Below are 12,500 nucleotides of genomic sequence, written 5' to 3'. Positions count from 1 at the left end.
CCGTCACCCCGACAACGGGTTCATTGTGACGCAGGCCGTCCCCCGCCCAAACCTTGCAAACCCAGGCCTGCTGCGGACCCTGGGTCCGTTGCCCCTCTCCGCCCTCACCCCGACAACGGGTTCATTGTGACGCAGGCCGTCCCCCGCCCAAACCTTGCAAACCCAGGCCTGCTGCGGGCCCTGGGTCCGTTGCCCCTCTCCGCCGTCACCCCGACAACGGGTTCATTGTGACGCAGGCCGTCCCCCGCCGAAACCTTGGAAACCCAGGCCTGCTGCGGGCCCTGGGTCCGTTGCCCCTCTCTGTCGTCACCCCGACAACGACTTCCCTGTGACGCAGGCCGCCCCCTGACCAAACCTTGCAAACCCAGGCCTGCTGCGGGCCCGGGGTTTTGTTCCCCTCTCCACCGTCACCCCGACAACGACTTCCCTGTGACGCAGGCCGTCCCCCGCCAAAACCTTGAAAACTCAGGCCTGCTATGGGCCCGGGGTCTCTTGCCCCTCTCCGCCGTCACCCCGACAACGGGTTCATTGCGACGCAGGCCGCCCCTGACCAAACCTAGAAAACCCAGGCCTGCTATGGGCCCGGGGTTTTGTTCCCCTCTCCACCGTCACCCCGACAACGACTTCCCTGTGACGCAGGCCGTCCCCCGCCAAAACCTTGAAAACTCAGGCCTGCTGCGGGCCCTGGGTCCGTTGCCCCTCTCCGCCGTCACCCCGACAACGGGTTCATTGTGACGCAGGCCGTCCCCCGCCCAAACCTTGCAAACCCAGGCCTGCTATGGGCCCGGGGTCTTTTGCCCGTCTCCACCGTCACCCCGACAACGGGTTCATTGTGACGCAGGCCCCCCCCCGACAAAACCTTGCAAACCCAGGCCTGCTGCGGGCCTGGGGTTTGTTGCCCCCCTCCTCCGTCACCCCGACATCGGCTTCCTTGGGCAGTACCTGATCGCAGTACCTGATTGGGTGCAGGACCCTCCCGACTTAGCCGAACGGCCCTGAGGACGAGGAGCTACTTCGCTGCTCCTTTCCAGGGAATGGGGTCGACTGGGAGCCGACACGAGCGCATCACACGGACACACGCATGCATGGGGCGCATCGACGCGGCTGATGACACGGGCTGCAAGACAACAAGGTGGCGTTATCAACACAGTTGCAAACCTTTTCTTGTCCCTTCCTGGCTTTCGGACTCCTCACCCACTGCCGCCCTCCGCTGCAGGCCCACGGTCCGTTGCCCCTCTCCTCCGTCACCCCAACAACGGGTTCATTGTGACGCAGGCCGCCCCCACCCAAACCTTTCAAACCCAGGCCCGCTGCGGTCCTGGGGTTTGTTGCCCCTCTCCGCCGTCACCCCGACAACGGGTTCATTGTGACGCAGGCCGTCCCCCGCCGAAACCTTGCAAACCCAGGCCCGCTGCGAGCCTGGGGACCGTTGCCCCTCTCCGCCGTCACCCCGACAACGGGTTCATTGTGACACAGGTCGCCCCCGCCCAGACCTTGCAAACGGACGCCTGCTGCGGGCCCTGGGTCCGTTGCCCCTCTCCGCCGTCACCCCGACAACGGGTTCATTGTGACGCAGGCCGCCCCTGACCAAACCTTGAAAACCCAGGCCCGGTGCGGGCCCGGGGTTTTGTTCCCCTCTCCGCCGTCACCCCGACAACGACTTCCCTGTGACGCAGGCCGTCCCCTGCCCAAACCTTGAAAACCCAGGCCTGCTATGGGCCCGGGGTCCGTTGCCCCTCTCCACCGTCACCCCGACAACGGGTTCATTGTCACGCAGGTCCCCCCCGACAAAACCTTGCAAACCCAGGCCTGCTGCGGGCCCGGGGTTTGTTGCCCCCCTCCTCCGTCACCCCGACATCGGCTTCCTTGGGCAGTACCTGATCGCAGTACCTGATTGGGTGCAGGACCCTCCCGACTTAGCAGAACGGCCCTGAGGACGAGGAGCTACTTCGCTGCTCCTTTCCAGGGAATGGGGTCGACTGGGAGCCGACACGAGCGCATCACACGGACACACGCAGGCATGGGGCGCATCGACGCGGCCGATGACGCGGGCTGCAAGACAACAAGGCGGCATTATCAACACAGTTGCAAACCTTTTCTTGTCCCTTCCTGGCTTTCGGACTCCTCACCCACTGCCGCCCTCCGCTGCAGGCCCACGGTCCGTTGTCCCTCTCCTCCGTCACCCCGACAATGGGTTCATTGTGACGCAGGCCGCCCCCGCCCAAAACTTGCAAGCCCAGGCCTTCTGCGGGCCTGGAGTTTGTTGCCCCTCTCCGCCGTCACCCCGACAACGGGTTCATTGTGACACAGGTCGCCCCCGCCCAGACCTTGCAAACGGACGCCTGCTGCGGGCCCTGGGTCCGTTGCCCCTCTCCGCCGTCACCCCGACAACGGGTTCATTGTGACGCAGGCCGCCCCTGACCAAACCTTGAAAACCCAGGCCTGCTGCGGGCCTGGGGACCGTTGCCCCTCTCCGCTGTCACCCCGACAACGGGTTCATTGTGACGCAGGCCGCCCCTGACCAAACCTTGAAAACCCAGGCCCGGTGCGGGCCCGGGGTTTTGTTCCCCTCTCCGCCGTCACCCCGACAACGGCTTCCTTGTGACGCAGGCCGTCCCCCGCCCAAACCTTGCAAACCCAGGCCTGCTGCGGGCCCTGGGTCCGTTGCCCCTCTCCGCCCTCACCCCGACAACAGGTTCATTGTGACGCAGGCCGCCCCCGACAAAACCTTGCAAACCCAGGCCTGCTGCGGGCCCTGGGTCCGTTGCCCCTCTCCGCCCTCACCCCGACAACGGGTTCATTGTGACGCAGGCCGTCCCCCGCCGAAACCTTGGAAACCCAGGCCTGCTGCGGGCCCTGGGTCCGTTGCCCCTCTCCGTCGTCACCCCGACAACGACTTCCCTGTGACGCAGGCCGCCCCCTGACCAAACCTTGCAAACCCAGGCCTGCTGCGGGCCCGGGGTTTTGTTCCCCTCTCCGCCGTCACCCCGACAACGACTTCCCTGTGACGCAGGCCGTCCCCCGCCAAAACCTTGAAAACTCAGGCCTGCTATGGGCCCGGGGTCTCTTGCCCCTCTCCGCCGTCACCCCGACAACGGGTTCATTGTGACGCAGGCCGTCCCCCGCCCAAACCTTGCAAACCCAGGCCTGCTATGGGCCCGGGGTCTTTTGCCCGTCTCCACCGTCACCCCGACAACGGGTTCATTGTGACGCAGGCCCCCCCCCGACAAAACCTTGCAAACCCAGGCCTGCTGCGGGCCTGGGGTTTGTTGCCCCCCTCCTCCGTCACCCCGACATCGGCTTCCTTGGGCAGTACCTGATCGCAGTACCTGATTGGGTGCAGGACCCTCCCGACTTAGCCGAACGGCCCTGAGGACGAGGAGCTACTTCGCTGCTCCTTTCCAGGGAATGGGGTCGACTGGGAGCTGACACGAGCGCATCACACGGACACACGCATGCATGGGGCGCATCGACGCGGCTGATGACACGGGCTGCAAGACAACAAGGTGGCGTTATCAACACAGTTGCAAACCTTTTCTTGTCCCTTCCTGGCTTTCGGACTCCTCACCCACTGCCGCCCTCCGCTGCAGGCCCACGGTCCGTTGCCCCTCTCCTCCGTCACCCCAACAACGGGTTCATTGTGACGCAGGCCGCCCCCACCCAAACCTTTCAAACCCAGGCCCGCTGCGGTCCTGGGGTTTGTTGCCCCTCTCCGCCGTCACCCCGACAACGGGTTCATTGTGACGCAGGCCGTCCCCCGCCGAAACCTTGCAAACCCAGGCCCGCTGCGAGCCTGGGGACCGTTGCCCCTCTCCGCTGTCACCCCGACAACGGGTTCATTGTGACACAGGTCGCCCCCGCCCAGACCTTGCAAACGGACGCCTGCTGCGGGCCCTGGGTCCGTTGCCCCTCTCCGCCGTCACCCCGACAACGGGTTCATTGTGACGCAGGCCGCCCCTGACCAAACCTTGAAAACCCAGGCCTGCTGCGGGCCTGGGGACCGTTGCCCCTCTCCGCTGTCACCCCGACAACGGGTTCATTGTGACGCAGGCCGCCCCTGACCAAACCTTGAAAACCCAGGCCCGGTGCGGGCCCGGGGTTTTGTTCCCCTCTCCGCCGTCACCCCGACAACGACTTCCCTGTGACGCAGGCCGTCCCCTGCCCAAACCTTGAAAACCCAGGCCTGCTATGGGCCCGGGGTCCGTTGCCCCTCTCCACCGTCACCCCGACAACGGGTTCATTGTCACGCAGGTCCCCCCCGACAAAACCTTGCAAACCCAGGCCTGCTGCGGGCCCGGGGTTTGTTGCCCCCCTCCTCCGTCACCCCGACATCGGCTTCCTTGGGCAGTACCTGATCGCAGTACCTGATTGGGTGCAGGACCCTCCCGACTTAGCAGAACGGCCCTCAGGACGAGGAGCTACTTCGCTGCTCTTTTCCAGGGAATGGGGTCGACTGGGAGCCGACACGAGCGCATCACACGGACACACGCAGGCATGGGGCGCATCGACGCGGCCGATGACGCGGGCTGCAAGACAACAAGGCGGCATTATCAACACAGTTGCAAACCTTTTCTTGTCCCTTCCTGGCTTTCGGACTCCTCACCCACTGCCGCCCTCCGCTGCAGGCCCACGGTCCGTTGCCCCTCTCCTCCGTCACCCCGACAACGGGTTCATTGTGATGCAGGCCGCCCCCGCCCAAACCTTGCAAGCCCAGGACTGCTGCGGGCCTGGGGTTTGTTGCCCCTCTCCTCCGTCACCCCGACAACGGGTTCATTGTGACGCAGGCCGTCCCCGCCCAAACCTTGCAAATGCAGGACTGCTGCGGGCCCTGGGTCCGTTGCCCCTCTCCGCCGTCACCCCGACAACGGGTTCATTGTGACGCAGGCCGCCCCTGACCAAACCTTGAAAACCCAGGCCTGCTGCGGGCCTGGGGACCGTTGCCCCTCTCCGCTGTCACCCCGACAACGGGTTCATTGTGACGCAGGCCGCCCCTGACCAAACCTTGAAAACCCAGGCCCGGTGCGGGCCCGGGGTTTTGTTCCCCTCTCCGCCGCCACCCCGACAACGGCTTCCTTGTGACGCAGGCCGTCCCCCGCCCAAACCTTGCAAACCCAGGCCTGCTGCGGGCCCTGGGTCCGTTGCCCCTCTCCGCCGTCACCCCGACAACAGGTTCATTGTGACGCAGGCCGCCCCCGACAAAACCTTGCAAACCCAGGCCTGCTGCGGGCCCTGGGTCCGTTGCCCCTCTCCGCCCTCACCCCGACAACGGGTTCATTGTGACGCAGGCCGCCCCTGACCAAACCTTGAAAACCCAGGCCTGCTGCGGGCCCTGGGTCCGTTGCCCCTCTCCGCCCTCACCCCGACAACGGGTTCATTGTGACGCAGGCCGTCCCCCGCCGAAACCTTGGAAACCCAGGCCTGCTGCGGGCCCTGGGTCCGTTGCCCCTCTCCGTCGTCACCCCGACAACGACTTCCCTGTGACGCAGGCCGCCCCCTGACCAAACCTTGCAAACCCAGGCCTGCTGCGGGCCCGGGGTTTTGTTCCCCTCTCCGCCGTCACCCCGACAACGACTTCCCTGTGACGCAGGCCGTCCCCCGCCAAAACCTTGAAAACTCAGGCCTGCTATGGGCCCGGGGTCTCTTGCCCCTCTCCGCCGTCACCCCGACAACGGGTTCATTGTGACGCAGGCCGTCCCCCGCCCAAACCTTGCAAACCCAGGCCTGCTATGGGCCCGGGGTCTTTTGCCCGTCTCCACCGTCACCCCGACAACGGGTTCATTGTGACGCAGGCCCCCCCCCGACAAAACCTTGCAAACCCAGGCCTGCTGCGGGCCTGGGGTTTGTTGCCCCCCTCCTCCGTCACCCCGACATCGGCTTCCTTGGGCAGTACCTGATCGCAGTACCTGATTGGGTGCAGGACCCTCCCGACTTAGCCGAACGGCCCTGAGGACGAGGAGCTACTTCGCTGCTCCTTTCCAGGGAATGGGGTCGACTGGGAGCTGACACGAGCGCATCACACGGACACACGCATGCATGGGGCGCATCGACGCGGCTGATGACACGGGCTGCAAGACAACAAGGTGGCGTTATCAACACAGTTGCAAACCTTTTCTTGTCCCTTCCTGGCTTTCGGACTCCTCACCCACTGCCGCCCTCCGCTGCAGGCCCACGGTCCGTTGCCCCTCTCCTCCGTCACCCCAACAACGGGTTCATTGTGACGCAGGCCGCCCCCACCCAAACCTTTCAAACCCAGGCCCGCTGCGGTCCTGGGGTTTGTTGCCCCTCTCCGCCGTCACCCCGACAACGGGTTCATTGTGACGCAGGCCGTCCCCCGCCGAAACCTTGCAAACCCAGGCCCGCTGCGAGCCTGGGGACCGTTGCCCCTCTCCGCTGTCACCCCGACAACGGGTTCATTGTGACACAGGTCGCCCCCGCCCAGACCTTGCAAACGGACGCCTGCTGCGGGCCCTGGGTCCGTTGCCCCTCTCCGCCGTCACCCCGACAACGGGTTCATTGTGACGCAGGCCGCCCCTGACCAAACCTTGAAAACCCAGGCCTGCTGCGGGCCTGGGGACCGTTGCCCCTCTCCGCTGTCACCCCGACAACGGGTTCATTGTGACGCAGGCCGCCCCTGACCAAACCTTGAAAACCCAGGCCCGGTGCGGGCCCGGGGTTTTGTTCCCCTCTCCGCCGTCACCCCGACAACGACTTCCCTGTGACGCAGGCCGTCCCCTGCCCAAACCTTGAAAACCCAGGCCTGCTATGGGCCCGGGGTCCGTTGCCCCTCTCCACCGTCACCCCGACAACGGGTTCATTGTCACGCAGGTCCCCCCCGACAAAACCTTGCAAACCCAGGCCTGCTGCGGGCCCGGGGTTTGTTGCCCCCCTCCTCCGTCACCCCGACATCGGCTTCCTTGGGCAGTACCTGATCGCAGTACCTGATTGGGTGCAGGACCCTCCCGACTTAGCAGAACGGCCCTCAGGACGAGGAGCTACTTCGCTGCTCTTTTCCAGGGAATGGGGTCGACTGGGAGCCGACACGAGCGCATCACACGGACACACGCAGGCATGGGGCGCATCGACGCGGCCGATGACGCGGGCTGCAAGACAACAAGGCGGCATTATCAACACAGTTGCAAACCTTTTCTTGTCCCTTCCTGGCTTTCGGACTCCTCACCCACTGCCGCCCTCCGCTGCAGGCCCACGGTCCGTTGCCCCTCTCCTCCGTCACCCCGACAACGGGTTCATTGTGATGCAGGCCGCCCCCGCCCAAACCTTGCAAGCCCAGGACTGCTGCGGGCCTGGGGTTTGTTGCCCCTCTCCTCCGTCACCCCGACAACGGGTTCATTGTGACGCAGGCCGTCCCCGCCCAAACCTTGCAAATGCAGGACTGCTGCGGGCCCGGGGTTTTTTTCCCCTCTCCGCCGTCACCCCGACAACGGGTTCATTGTGACGTAGGCCGCCCCCGCCCAAGTTTAGCAAACGCACGGCTGCTGCAGGCCGTGGGTCCGTTGTCCATCTCCGCCGTCACCCTGAAAACGGCTTCCTTGTGATGCAGGTCGCCCCCGACCAAACCTTGCAAACCCAGGCCTGCTGCAGGCCCGGGGTCCATTGCCCCTCTCTGCCGCCACCCCGACAACGGCTTCCTTGTGACCCAGGCTGCCGCCGCCCAAACCCTGCAAACCCAGGCCTGCTGCGGGCCCGGGATCCGTTGCCCCTCTCCGTCGTCACCCTGAAAACGGATTCATTGTGACGCAGGCCGTTCCCCGCCGAAACCCTGCAACCCGAGGGCCGCTGAGGGCCCGGCTTATGTTATCCCGTCTCCGCCGTCATGCCGACAACGCGTTCATTGTGATGCAGGCCGTCCCTCCACTCACGCTGCACCCCGTGACCTGCTGCGATCCTAGCTGCCGTTACCCTGTCTCCACCCTCATGCCCTCAACAGGTACATTGCGATGCAGGTTGCCCCCGCCCAAAGCCCGCACCCCGTGGCCCGCAGCGAGCCCGGCCGCCATTACCCCATCTCCACTGTCACCCTGGCAACAGGTCCATTGTGACACAGGTTTCCCCTATGAGCCCAGCCGCCGTTCTTTGTCTCCACCGCACCTCCCCCCATCCCCCCGACAACCCCACATACTATTCACTGTGATATAGGCTATTCCCCTCCCCGCCCCAGCCCTGCACCCTGTGGCTTGCTGCAAACCCGGCCGCCATTAATCCCTCTCCACCGTCACCCCGATAAAAGGTTCATTGTGACACATGCTGCCTATTGGAGCCTGGCTGCCCTTCCCTGTCTCCGCCGCGCCCACCCCCTCCCCAAACCCCACCGCCCCCCCACCCCGTGCCTCAACCCCCCCCCCCGCCCGCCAGCCTCCCTTCTCTGCCCCACCCCTCCTCGTCGGCCTCGCACACGGTTCACTGTGACACAGGAACACACACACCCCCCCACCCCCCCCCCCCGATTCCTGGACCGTGTGGCTTGCTTCCTTGCCCAGCCGCCCCTACGGGAAGTTGAAGCGGGGAGACTTTAGGACCCAGCGCCGTCTCTGTCTCCTCACTCCTGTCCCTGCCCACCGTTGCCGGCTTTGCCACCGCCGCGGGGAGACTTTAGGACCCAGCGGCGTCTCTGTCTCCTCACTCCTGTCCCTGCCCACCGTTGCCGGCTTTGCCACCGCCGCGGGGAGACTTTAGGACCCAGCGGCGTCTCTTCCTGTTTCCCAGCCGCGCGGCAGAAGGGAGTCCCGGCGCCGTGCAGTCTCGACCCCGGGCTCCCGGGGCACAAGCCCGTGCTCCTGCCCCGACTCCCGCGTTTCTTTCTCAGTCAGTCACTCGCCCTGCTGCAGTCCTGCCTGCCGCCCGCCCCCCCTTGTACTCCACCTGCTGCCACGAGTTGAAAAACAAACGAACGCTGAGCCGGGGGTGGGGGTGGGGGTGGGGGTGTGTGTGGGGGGGAAGGGATAAAAGCCCAAAACCCCCAAAACTCTCTCAACTGACCTAAACAGAAATCTTTGTCAAAAGGGAAACCATCTCTTCTTCAGCCTACCTTTCCACCAGACTCCGGCTCGCCGACCGCCCTGTTGCCTTCCCTTGTGCCAGACCACCCCCCTCCTTTCCCCTGCCGCTGCTGGCGCCACAAATGAGCCCGTGACCCTTGGCTAGGCGGGAAATGCCGCCCACTCCTCCCTGAAGGAGGATCCAGCTACCTCTCTGCGCCTTCCCCCGCCCCCCCTCCTCGGGGGCGCCAGACAGACTGCTTGGAGAGGAGAAGCACCTGACCTCCTCAGGGCGGGAGAGAGAGGAAGGGGGGGGGGGGTGGGCGGGGGGGGTGGTGCTCGCGCGCTTATCTGTGTGTATGTCTGTTTGGGGGGGGAAGCATGTATGTCTGAGTTGGCACCTGCAGACACATTTACAGCTGGTCAACGTATTTTATTCCCGGGAAATGAAGAAATAAATTCAAGCCGGAAAATAAAATTCCAAAAAAAACAACGGTAAAAAGTTTGGGGGGGGGGGGAGGAGAAGGAGTAGGGGGAGGAGGAGGAAGAAAAGAAAAGGAAAAATAAACCCTCGAGGCGCGGACTTGGCAGTGGGGCACCCCATCCGGAAGCAGAGACTCCTAACTCTCGAAAAAGTTGGGGTACGGGGTGAAAAGGTGCGTGGAAAGGTTGGTTTTACGCACAACCAGCTACAGCGGGTGCCACCAGGTGTCCACGGCTGCGAAAGTGTCGCCAGGTCTACCCGGCTCCGCAGCGCCACCCGGTCTCCCGGGCTCCGGCATTGTAGCCAGGTCTACCTGGCTCCGCAACGCCACCCGGCCTCCCGGGCTCTGGCGGTGTTCGCCAGGCCTACCGTGCTCCGCAGCGCCACCCGGTCTCCCGGGCTCCGGCGGTGTTTGCCCGGTCTACCCGGCTCCGCAGAACCACCCGATCTCCCTTTCCCCGCTCCGGCGGTGTTTGCCAGGCCTACCCGGCTCCGCGGCGCCACCCGGCCTCTCCGGCTCTGGCGGTGTTTGCACGGTCTACCCGGCTCCGATGAACCACCCGGTCCCCCTTCCCCGCTCCGGCGGTGCCGCCAGGCCTTCCCGGCTCCGCAGCGCCACCCTGCCCCTCCGGCTCCGGCGGTGTTTGCCCGGTCTACCCTGCTCCGCAGAACCTCCCGGTCCCCATTCCCCGCTCCGGCGGTGCCGCCAGGACTACCCGGCTCCGCAGCGCCACCCGGCCTCTCCGGCTCTGGCGGTGTTGGCCCGGTCTACCCGGCTCCGCAGAACCTCCCGGTCCCCATTCCCCGCTCTGGCGGTGCCGCCATGCCTACCCGGCTCCGCAGCGCCACCCGGCCTCTCCGGCTCTCGCGGTGTTTGCCCGGTCTACCCCGCTCCGCAGAACCACCTGGTCTCCCTTTACGGCTCCGGCGGTGCCGCCGGGCGTACCCGGCTCCGCGGCGCCACCCGGCCTCTCCGGCTCTGGCGGTGTTTGCACGGTCTACCCGGCTCCGATGAACCACCCGGTCCCCCTTCCCCGCTCTGGCGGTGCCGCCGGGCGTACCCGGCTCCGCAGCGCCACCCGGCCTCCCGGGCTCCGGCGGTGTTAGCCCGGTCTACCCGGCTCCGCAGAACCACCCCGTCCCCCTTCCCTGCTCCGGCGGTGCCGCCAGGCCTTCCCGGCTCCGCAGCGCCACCCTGCCCCTCCGGCTCCGGCGGTGTTTGCCCGGTCTACCCTGCTCCGCAGAACCTCCCGGTCCCCATTCCCCGCTCCGGCGGTGCCGCCAGGACTACCCGGCTCCGCAGCGCCACCCGGCCTCTCCGGCTCTGGCGGTGTTGGCCCGGTCTACCCGGCTCCGCAGAACCTCCCGGTCCCCATTCCCCGCTCCGGCGGTGCCGCCAGGCCTACCCGGCTCCGCAGCGCCACCCGGCCTCTCCGGCTCTGGCGGTGTTGGCCCGGTCTACCCCGCTCCGCAGAACCACCTGGTCTCCCTTCACGGCTCCGGCGGTGCCGCCAGGCCTTCCCGGCTCCGCAGCGCCACCCGGCCTCCCGGGCTCCGGTGGTGTTAGCCCGGTCTACCCGGCTCCGCAGAACCACCCGGTCCTCCTTCCCCGCTCCGGCGGTGCCGCCAGGCCCACTCGGCTCTGCAGCTCCACCCGGCCTCTCCGGCTCTGGCGGTGTTGGCCCGGTCTACCCCGCTCCGCAGAACCACCTGGTCTCCCCGGCTCCGGCGGTGCCGCCAGGCCTACCCGGCTCCGCAGCGCCACCGTCTCCCGAGCTCTGGCGGTGTTGGCCAGCTCTTCCCGTATGCGCAGCACCACCCATTTTCTCTTTTCCGGTTCGGCGGTACCACCAGGCCTCCCCTTCTCCGGAGCGCTACCACCCGTTCTCCCTTTACGGCTCCGGCGGTGTCGCCAGGCCTACCCGGCTCTGCAGCGCCACCCGGCCTCCTGGGCTCCGGCGGTGTTAGCCAGGTCTACCGGGTTCCGTAGCGCCACCCGGTCACCCGTTCCCGCTCCTGCGGTGTAGCCAGGTCTACCCGTCTCCGCAGCGCCACCCGGTCTTGCGGTCTCCGTCGCTGTTGGTCAGGTCTACCCGTCTCCGCAGCGCCACCCGGTCTCCCGCGTTGTTTGCCAGGTCTACCCTGCTCCGCAGCGCCACCCGGTTTCCTCCTCGCTCTGGCGGAGCCGCCGTGCCTTCCCGGCTCCGAGATGCCGCCGGGTCTATTTATTTGCTCCGCCAGGTCCACCCTGCTCTGCATCGTTTCGCGGTCTACCCGGCACCGGCATGACGAGCCTTACGGACCTTCGGGGTAGACCTGTGCTCCCTGCGGCTGCCTTGGTGTTTTCGAAGGGGTCGCTGTTTCGCGCTGCCTCCAGTTGCGTCATCGTAGAAAGCGGCAGCAGTACAGCGCCACCCCGGTAAAGTCCATAGTCGCTCTCTTGAAAGCGAAACCGGGCGTGGACTTAGTTTTACATACTATAGGGGCGAGCGGTGACTCGCGCTTGCAGCTCAGCTCGTGAGCGGCTGCAATGCCCGCGGCGCGGCCGGTGTTAAGTGGGGCGCTGGTCGGCCGTTGAGGTGGCTCTTGTCCCGGTGGTGGCTCAAATTGCCTGCTTGCTCGGCACGGTTGCTCTCTCGCGCTGGTATGCCAAACCCCCACCCCAGCACAGTCGAGAGACCCGGGGAAAGTTGGAGAACGGTCGCAACCGCTGTCCGTTGCATGCCTGGCACCGGTGTTGAGGGTTTGGCTTGAAGCCGAGTTCACCCCGGGCAGAGCTTGATGCTTGGTGGCGGTCGCCAGGCACTCGAACGCTGTGGGGGGGAGACTAGCCTGCCCCAGTGGCTTTTCTCTCTCCCTTCTCCTCCGTTGGGTCCCTTGGGATGACCCCGCTGATTTTGGGCAAAAAGGTGAATCAGGACGAGAATTTGCCCCCCCCGATGGTGTCCAGCCTCCCGTGGCTGCCGCCAGCTCCTTTGAGGGTCTGATCCAAGAGGGAATGGAATGTTTGGCGGTGAGGTGGC

The sequence above is a fragment of the Colius striatus genome, chromosome 28 (assembly GCF_028858725.1).
Source record: "Colius striatus isolate bColStr4 chromosome 28, bColStr4.1.hap1, whole genome shotgun sequence".
In the NCBI taxonomy this organism is placed as follows: domain Eukaryota; kingdom Metazoa; phylum Chordata; class Aves; order Coliiformes; family Coliidae; genus Colius; species Colius striatus.
Note: the sequence above shows the minus strand (reverse complement) of the source record.